We start from the raw sequence: 10,535 nt of genomic DNA on the forward strand, positions 1-10,535 counted from the left end.
TCCCATGCAAGAGATGGGAATTAAATTCAAACACTAGGGCACTATTGATTGCCGGCAAAACATTTAGATGCCTGGTTTTTAAATTCTAATAAATCCAAAACTCGTATGAAATTCATGAAACTTGGCATGTTATCATCGAGCGGCATCAACATGGCGCGGTAAAAATTTGTCCCATTTGGGGCAGGTTCGGGTATAAGCTTCTCACAAACCAGAGCTTCTGACAACAAGCATGATGGTTTTGATAGGGAACGTCTCACCTTTGGGGACGAAAAGATATCCATTGCCTCTTATTGCTCTCAAAATTTTTAGTGTCAACATAGAACAACAGGAGTGTTGTGTCAATTTTTTGTGATTTTTTGGGGTTTGTTTGGACATTTTTACCCATTTATTGGGGTTTCTAGGCATTTTATGTGCATAATTCAAATTTGAACTCCAAGCACATGCTCCAATGCACTAAGGTTGGTTGAAAAATCTAATATGTGTCCTTGGGTGAATTTCTAGGTCCCATGCAAGAGATGGGAATGAAATTCAAACACTAGGGCAATATTGAATGCCGGCAAAACGTTGAGATGCCTAGTTTTTAAATTCTAGTAAATACAAAACTCGTATGAAATTCAGGAAACTTGGCATGCTATGATGTAGTGGCATCAGCATGCCGTGTTAAAAACTTTATCCAATTAGGGGCAGGTTCGGGTATAAGTTTCTCACAAACCAGAGCTTCTCACAACAAGCATGATGGTTTCGGTAGGGAACGTCCAACCTTTGGGGAAGAAACGAGATCCATTGCCTCTTATTGCTTTCAAAATTTTTCTCATGTCAACATAGAACAATAGGAATGGTGTGTCAATTTTTGGGATTTTTCGGGGTTCGTTTGGACATTTTATGCATTAACTGAGGTTTCAATGCATTTATGTGAAAAATTCAAATTTGAACTACATGCACATGCTCCAATGCATATAAATTGGTTGAAAAATCAAATCTGTGTCCTTGGGTGCATGCTTAGGTCCCATGCAAGAAATGGGAATAAATTTCAAACACCAGAGCACCGTTGATTTCCGGCAAAACATTGGGATGCCTCGTTTTTAAATTCTAGTAAATCCAAAACTCATCTGAAATTCATGAAACATGGCATGGTATCATGGAGCTGCATCAACATGTCGTGGTAAAAATTTTATCCCATTTCGGGCTGATTTGGGTATAAGCTTCTCACAACAAGCATGATGGTTTCGATTGGGGACATACCACCTTTCGGGACGGGACAATATCTATTGCCTCTCATTGCTTTCAAAAAATTTCTAGTGTCAACATAGAACAACAAGAGTGTTGTGTTCAGTCTTTCCATTTTTCAGGGTTCGTTTGGCCTTTTTATACATTAACCAGGTTTTCTAGCCATTTTATGTGCATAATTCAAATTTGAACTACAAGCACATGCTCCAATGCACCAAAGTTGGTTGAAAAATCACATGTGTGTCCTTGGGTGAATTTCTAGGTCCCATGCAAGAGATGGGAATGAAATTCAAACACCATGGCACTATTGATTGCCGGAAAAATGTTGAGATGCCTCGTTCTTAAATTCTAGTAAATCCTAAACTCGTCTGAAATTCATGAAACTTGGCATGCTTTCATGGAGCGGCATCAACATGCCATGGTAAAAAATTTCTCCCGTTTGGGGCAGGTTTGGGTATATCCTTCTCACAAACCAGAGCTTCTCATAACAAGCATCATGGTTTCGTTAGGGAACGTCCCACCTTTGGGGACGAAACGATATCCACCGCCTCTTATTGCTTCCAAAAAATTTCTCGTGTCAACATAGAACAACAGGAGTGTTGTGTCAAATTTTGTGATTTTTCGGGGTTCTTTTGGACATTTTTATGCATTAACTGAGTTTTCAATGCATTTATGTGCATAATTCAAATTTGAACTACATGCACATGCTCCAGTGCATATAAATTGGTTGAAAAATCTAATATGTGTCCTTGGGTGCATGCTTAGGTCCCATGCAAGAAATGGGAATGAATTTCAAACACTAGTGCACCGTTGATTGCCGGCAAAACATTGAGATGCCTGTTTTTTAAATTCTACTAAATCTAAAACTCCTCTGAAATTCATGAAACTTGGCATTCTCTCATGGGATGGCACACGACATGATGCGGTATTTTTCGCATCCATTTTGAGAGAAGGCACACTCGAATAATGACAGCCAACAAAGGCATTTTGAAAAAATAGCTGCCACTTTAATATCTCAAACATTTGTATAATTCAATCCGTGTGCGTTTTGTTAACCATTAACGTGACGCCATGTGTTTTGGTTTTAATGGCCGTAGGTGGTGCGGGGCGGACAGTTGCTTGACCTTGACTGAATGGGAGGCGTGCGAGCACAGTCCGATGCGCAGGCTGACCGAGAGGCGTGCAAGCTGTCCTCCAATGCACGGGCTCACCAGGAAGCGTGCGAGTTGTACGCTACGTAGGCTCACTGGGAAGCGATCGCTTTGACATCCATGGCCGCCCGCCTTCCTCTCCATTAATGGCGCCCGAGCCGCTGTTTAATACGGGTGGCCTTACTGTTCCACTCCAATTCCCCTCCCCCCGTAGACCTCCACCGCCATGGCGCATAATGATCATTTGCCACTAGTCTTCAAGTTTGGTGAAGTCAACTCCGAGACGGAGGAGATAGAAAATAAGGAGGAATGGAGCCTCATGGACATGGCCCAGAACGAGCTGGCCATGGCGGTTGCTGCCCCCGCTCCCGTCCTAGCTCCCATCCCCACACCCGCGCCAGCGACCATCCCCGTAGCATTGACGGGCTGGTCGCCGAGCACTATCGCAGAGCTAGAAGCCGCGGGCGGGCCCTCGTACGTTTGGCTGCACCAGCCGCGCCCGTGCGCACCCCTCCACCCACCGTGGCGCCGGTCCCCGTGAGTTTGGATGCACCCGCCGCGCCCGTGCCTATGCCCATGCACGCGGCCCCCTCAGCGGCATGGGATGTTGCCATCGACCGCTACCTCTCAGCACCGCCAGTTGTTGTCCTCCCGCACCCCGCCCATCGATCGTGCGATGACATGATGTTTTATTTACAAGTGAAGAAATTTGTGTGCTTCCTTGAAGACTTCAACAACGGTGTCCCGGAGGACGACAACGAGAATGACGACGCGGCATGCCACCTCCGCCGCCGCCAGAAATAGTTTTTTTGGGGTTGAATATTGTATCTCGAATTATCAATCATATGAATATAAATCCGTAGTGTGACTGAATGGAAGATATGGTTTAAACGAACTTCATTTTTCTCTCTTAATGTATAGACTTATCAAACGATTTTCTTTTGAAAAAACGTCAATGGTTTTTAAATATAAAACACTCATCTCAAACGTTTTAGTTAGAACACCCGTATGCAAACCGACAGCTTCCCCAGGAAGCCAAGGGAAAATGTGCCGACCAGGATTTCTGCATCCCTTCAACGCAAACGGTTGTTTTGCATGACCCGTGTGCAACCATGTACAAACAATTGGGTAAGATTTGCATATTTGTCATTTTGGGTATGTTGCCATTTGTCAAACTGGAAAGATTGACATTTTTTTATCTAGTAACATTGCCATTTGTCAAACTTGTAACACTACGATTTGTCAAAATATGGAGCAAGAAATCAGTAGCACTATCTAATTTTTGCAACTAAAATCACTAGCATTGTTCATATGTACGCCACTACCAGGCGTGAGTTCATGGACGCATATGCAAATGTACCATTGATTCCATACAACAAGTCATCAACCCACAACGACAACGAGGATACACGTTGGATTATAGATCATTTCCAACAAGACATTCTAGTAAAGTTTTTTTCACACAACAAATAACAAAGCGGTGAACTGAACTTCACCTCAACCACTCATCGGCGTTGGAAACGCTTGCTTTGAACCACAAGTGATTCTCTAGGGAGGGCCATCTACTGTCAATCTCGAGCCCAACACCTGACTGATCATCGAGGCTGAAGCGGCCTATGTCAGGACCCGTATTGGGATGGTAGGGAAGCATAGTAATGTCCCAGGTATAGATATAGTTGCTTCTCATAAATGGTAGTAACGTTGTGTCAACCCCAGCTCGATCGCCTTCCACCATCATTATAGTTTTGTCCAAGGAAGAGGGAGTTTCCTCCAAAACTGTCAATACTGAACCAGGGAGAAGGTGTTGGCGCTAGTACACTAGTATACATCTCGAGTACCCTGCAACGGATGTTGGAATAGGTCCGGAGAGTGCGACCATATGAGATAACACATGCTTCCTTAGTAACATCAGCAGTGCCCTGTATGTAGACAAGAAGAGGTGATCCATCAGAATAAGCTGCTAGGCGCTACTGAGTATATGGGTCTTGCTCGTCCTCATGCTCGTGAATAAAATTTTCAAGTATACGTGGTGGAATGTTCACAGGACCATGGAAACACAAGAAGGTTAATTAGTAAAGGGAAACTAGCTAACCCGCATGCATGTGGACGAAACAATTATAATTATGGTTGAAGACAAATGTACCGAAATCATAAGAATTCCATGCAAAAACAGTGCCATGAGTGGTGGCAGAAAACACAAGACCCTGGTATTGAATTGCATCACAATACTCATCCGTGTATAGAAACTGATTTTTGAGCAATATCCATCGAGTCGAACCATGAAGGACGACAACAAGCTTCTCGATGATAGCAACAACGCAAGCATTCCTATAACCCCAAGACCCAAGAGCGGTTGGGAACTCGACAAATTGCTATCTTCCGTAGATGACAGTTAGCATGATCGTATTTGAACTCACGTAGAATACCGATGTACTCAACCTCTGGGCAGTCGTCTGAGATTTTTGGAAGTGGAACCCAATGATGAGTGTACACATTCACAAGTTCCCACTCACAGTTGTACCCAATATAAACAAACCAATCTCCATTTGTGCCTGCCCAAGCCTTGCCCTCAAGCGATGGCATCTTAACATCATACGTATCATTATCAAGCGACATCAACTTACACAAGGCGAGGCTTCCCTCGTCCCCAGGCCAGTCAGTAGGGTCACGGCGAAGAAGATAGGGGAGATCAAACCGCTCCTGGACCCTTGGGTTCCTTGTAAAGATGTTATTAGTTGAGTCGAGAATGGCCTTGAAGGAAGCTGCTATGCTAGCCGAGGTGATGATGCTACCTCTTGAGCACCGCGTCGGTTTTCCATTGAAGAGGAAAGGGTGATGCAGCAAAGTAGCGTAAGTATTTCCCTCAGTTTTTTAGAACAAAGGTACCAATCCAGTAGGAGGCCACGCACGAGTCCCTCGCACCTACACAAATAAATAAAATCCTCGCAACCAACACGATAAAGGGGTTGTCAATCCCTTCACGGTCACTTACAAAAGTGAGATCTGATAGATATGATCAGATAATATTTTTGGTATTTTTATGATAAAGATGCAAAGTAAAGAAAGCAAAATAAACGGAAAAGGAAATAGCTTGTTGAGGAAGATTAATATGATGGAAAATAGACCCGGGGGCCATAGGTTTCACTAGTGGCTTCTCTTGAGAGCATAACTATTACGGTGGGTAAAAAATTACTGTTGAGCAATTGACAGAATTGAGCATAGTTATGAGAATATCTAGGTATGATCATGTATATAGGTATCACGTCCGAGACAAGTAGACCGACTCCTGACTGCATCTACTACTATTACTCCACACATCGACCGCTATCCAGCATGCATCTAGAGTATTAAGTTCAAAAGAACATAGTAACGCTTTAAGCAAGAATGACATAATGTAGAGGATAAACTCATGCAATATGATATAAACCCCATCATTTTATCCTCGAATGGCAACAATACAATACGTGTCGGTACCCTTTCTGTCACTGGGATCGAGCACCGCAAGATTGAACCCAAAGCTAAGCACTTCTCCCATTGCAAGACAGATCAATCTAGTAGGCCAAACCAAACTGATAATTCGAAGAGACTTGCAAAGATAACCAATCATACATAAAAGAATTCAGAGAAGTTTCAAATATTGTTCAGAGATAAACTTGATCATAAACCCACAATTCATCCGTCTCAACAAACACACCGCAAAAGAAGATTACATCGAATAGATCTCCACAAGAGAGGGGGAGAACTTTGTATTGAGATCCAAAAAGAGAGAAGAAGCCATCTAGCTAATAACTATGGAACCGAAGGTCTGAAGTAAACTACTCACACTTCATCGAAGAGGCTATGGTGTTGATGTAGAAGCCCTCCGTGATAGATGCCCCCTCCGGCAGAGCTCCGAAAAGTCCCCAAGATGGGATCTCACGGATAGAGAACGTTACGGCGGTGAAATTAGGGTTTTGGCTCCGTCTTTGGTAGCTTCGGGGTACGTAGGTATATATAGGAGGAAGAAGTACGTCGGTGGAGCAACGTGGGCCCACGAGGTGGAGGGCGCGCCTGGGGGGGGGGGGGGGGGGCGGGGGGGGGGGGGGGTAGGCCCGCCCCCTACCTTGTGCCCTCCTGGTTGCTTTCTTGACGTAGGTTCCAAGTCCTCTGGATCATGTTCGTTCCGAAAATCATGTTCCCGAAGGTTTCTTTCTGTTTGGGCTCCATTTGATATACTTTTTCTGCGGAACTCTGAAATAGGCAAAAAACAGCAATTCTGGGTTGGACCTCTGGTTAATAGGTTAGTCCCAAAAATAATATAAAAGTGTATAATAAAGCACAATAATGTCCAAAAAAGGATATAATATGGCATGGAACAATCAAAAATTATAGATACGTTGGAGACGTATCAAGCATCCCCAAGCTTATGTAGCGACCCGACCCGAATGGATCAAGTCTCTGTGCTTAAGTGTCATCCCTGGATCGGTATGCTGACACACACAGTACTCGAGGGTTTATAACAGAGGTAAATCACATGTAAAAGTAACGTAAATACTATTACCTCAATCCATATAGCGGAAGCAACAAGGTTGTGGATTCCCATCAACACCAACGGCAAAGTTGAGTGTAGAAATGGTAACCCTAACGTAACACTTACTCGTCATAAGATAATCTTGCAACATGAGATGTTCCAGCCACAGAGGGTCAGTACATTGAATGTACTGGCAAATTCACACCATAGAGAATGATGAATAAAGGCTATCACTACATGCATATTTGGCTGGTGGAAAAGCTCTATGGTTATAAGGTTTTTGCGAAAAGCCAATTTTTCCCTACTACAAAGGAATAAATTTTATTTAACTATCATGGTGGTTGTTAAACATTGAGAATGGTTGACAGCATTCTCAATCCCAATTAAGTAACATCATTAAAACCCAACAATATTCATTTAAAGTAACATGATGAGATCAACGGGATAATCCAAGAACTAGATACTCAAGATGTCCATAACCGGGGACACGGCTAATCATGATTAGTTTATTACACTCTGCAGAGGTTTGCGCACTTTTCCTAAATTCAAATAAAACACCAAAAAACTCCGATATAAAATCTTATTTGATTTTATTATTAAATCCTCAATATTTCTTTATTTTGGGAAAGTCATTTTATTCCCTCTCTCATATTTTTGTAATAGAAATAATTGATGATAAAATAAATAAAATCAAATGATCCTATTCTCAAAATATGAGGGAACTCAAATATGAAAATAACGAAATCCCCAACTCTCTCCGTGGGTCATTGAGTTGCGTAGAATTTCTAGGATCAACCAAAATGAAAAATGAAAGTTTGGGAAAGTCCTTTTATTCCCTCTCATTTAAGTTTTAAAAAGTTTCGAATTTCACTCACTTTCAGTCAATCGATCAAACAATCAAATCAAATCTATCTAATTATTATAACATTCCAAAATTTAGAATTTTGGGATGTTACAAAACCTACCACCCTTAAAGTGAATGTCGTCCTCGAGATTCGGAGAGGCTAGAAAGAAATAGGTTAGGTTTGGGGTCTCCTCAAAATCCATCAATCATCACAGGGGGTCTGGGTGCTACCACCGTTAAAATCATTGTTACAGTTCCATCAAAACTCATATACTCCATCCTTATTCTTGACAGTGTCGGTCTTCTCAGATCGTAAGGATAATTCCTTCTCTTGGCTCTTCCGGTAGTGGCATAACCTTTTCCTCAGTTCTTTTGTATCCTTTCTTCTTGGTAAGGTTATTCCGAGACTGGGTCTTCATAGCTGACGGGTCTAGCGCCAATACTAATCAACTATCGATATCTCCATGGTGGTCAACCATTTATGGTTTCTCCTGCAGGAAATGGGTCTGGGTTGATCCTCACCATATAACCTACGGTTGGAAAGGGTGCCTTGTACAAGGGAAAAAAATACCTATACCATTCTAAGGTTTAAAAACAAGGTTTTGATCGTCGTCTCTACTATAGGTAAGTCACTCAGATTTACCATCCCATATAGCAAGGCGAATAATAAGGGTAAGTCGGTATGGTGATCAATCCATCCCGCACAAAATCATTACCTTGTATACGGTTTAGCGAATCTTGCATTCTAACACTCGGTCATCCTCGCAAGCATTGCAGAATTTCTCTTGTCGACGAACTGGGTTCGGATAAATCCATGGATTCTGCAAGCCAAACAAAAATCTATCGTTCCTTCACAACTCTCAGGTTTTGCGTTACTCCTATAAAATCGTCTGTCAATAAAATCGTAACTTCTTCCAGGGTTCTTCCTTCAGCAAGAATGTGCTTGCCTCTTGGTAGGTCTTGGGGCCTGTGGGTTATGGCCCATCTAATGACTTGTAGTCCTTGAACTTATCATCGAGCAACTGATCATTATTCCAACTTCCAACTTCCTAGTATTCTTAAATCCATCCAATTGTACTGTCTTACTTCCTTCTATTGGCACCAAACTAGGACATGATTACTCAGACTCATCATGGAGTTTCCATTGATCCATATTTCCGACATCATACCTCCTTTATATCCAATAGTAATTCATCTCTTCATCCTCGTGGGATATCTCTCATACCGATATAAAATCTTATACTTATGAAGTCCATATTCCACTTCGTGGAACTTCATTATCCTTTCCAGGGTCAACCGTCCTTACAGGGGAATATTGGGTATCTCTGCATGGCACTTCTTCAACTGGAAAACGTGAAACACATCATGAACTCCTGACAGTCATTCGGGTGACTCCAACTTGTTGGCCCCTTCCCCCATACGCTCCAAAACTCACTATGGTCCTACAAATCTCGGGGCTAACTGTGCCTTAACTCCAATCCATTTAACTCCTCGCAGAGGGGGCACACGAAGACATGCTCTATCTCCAATTTCATAGACTACTTCCTTGAGTTTTTGAGTCTACATAACTCTTCTGCCTGGACTGAGCTACCTTCAGTATTTCTCGAATCAACTTAACATTCTGTTCTGACTCCTGCATCACATATGGTCCAACAACTGACGGTCTCCACTTTATTCCACATACTCTTGGGGTATCACACATATCGAGACAAAACTCGTATTCATTTTGTCGAAAATCCACTCTGTGGAGTATCCTTATTTTTTCCAGGGGTCAAGGGTTCTTACAGGGTACTACCACCCTTAAAATGCACAAATCTTCCATAGACCATATTTCTCATATCCTCAAAATAGCCAAAATTCTTCTTCATAGAGTAACAACTCATAAAATCCATATCAGTACCAATGATGCTAACTTTATTCCTTCTCAAATGATTACAATCTCTCGCTTTTCCATTACATGTCTCAATTCAACATTTCAATATAAAGAAAATGCTCTCACTTCTACTACTCCATTTCTTTTGTTGCAAACTCAACTATTTAGCACAAGTTTCCTTCTCCTTGGGGCATTCTCTGGCAAAGTGCCCTGCTCCATTGCAACTAAAACATATGACTTCTGACAAGTATCGAGGTTTCCTTTTTGGGCAATGGTTGAGGTAGTGCCCTGACTCCTTGCACCTGTAACAGGTGATATGACTCAGGTCCTTCCTGGAATCAAATATGCTACTCTTCCTGGACTTTTCCAATTCAATCAGGTCTTCTATTTCCTGTGGGTCATACTCTACTTCCTCCGTCGGGAATTCTACTAGATCCCCCTTCAAATAATTTTGGGAGATGTGTCCTTCTTCTCCACATGAATAGCAAGACTTAGTGAAGGGTTTACTCGGGTATTCCTTAGGTGTGTCCTCCATCTCTTCCTTCATCACAACTTCTTCTAAAATTTCCATGAGGGCTCCTTTCAATACTTCTTTCTTGTGCTGGATGGTTCATTGTACCATGGGGTAAATCTGACACTGAGCAAGATAGTGGATAGTCCCTTCACACAAGAAACAAGTAATCTGCCTAGTTGGGCATTCTTCAACTGGGTGACTTCCTTCACAATTAGGGCATTCATCCTTGTTCTTTATGGGTGTGTCCTATTTCTCCACAAATCTTGCATGCACAAGGTTTCTTCATATCCTTTCCATAAGGCTTCAACTTCTGGGACACAAGCCGAGACTTTGGCAGAGTCAACTTAAATTCTTTCCAAGTGGTTACTCCTTGCCATCCATTGATGGTTTGGTACATCCTCCACCAAGTAGCTAGC

Source organism: Triticum urartu, chromosome 6 (assembly GCF_003073215.2).
Source record: "Triticum urartu cultivar G1812 chromosome 6, Tu2.1, whole genome shotgun sequence".
NCBI classification, from domain to species: Eukaryota; Viridiplantae; Streptophyta; class Magnoliopsida; order Poales; family Poaceae; genus Triticum; species Triticum urartu.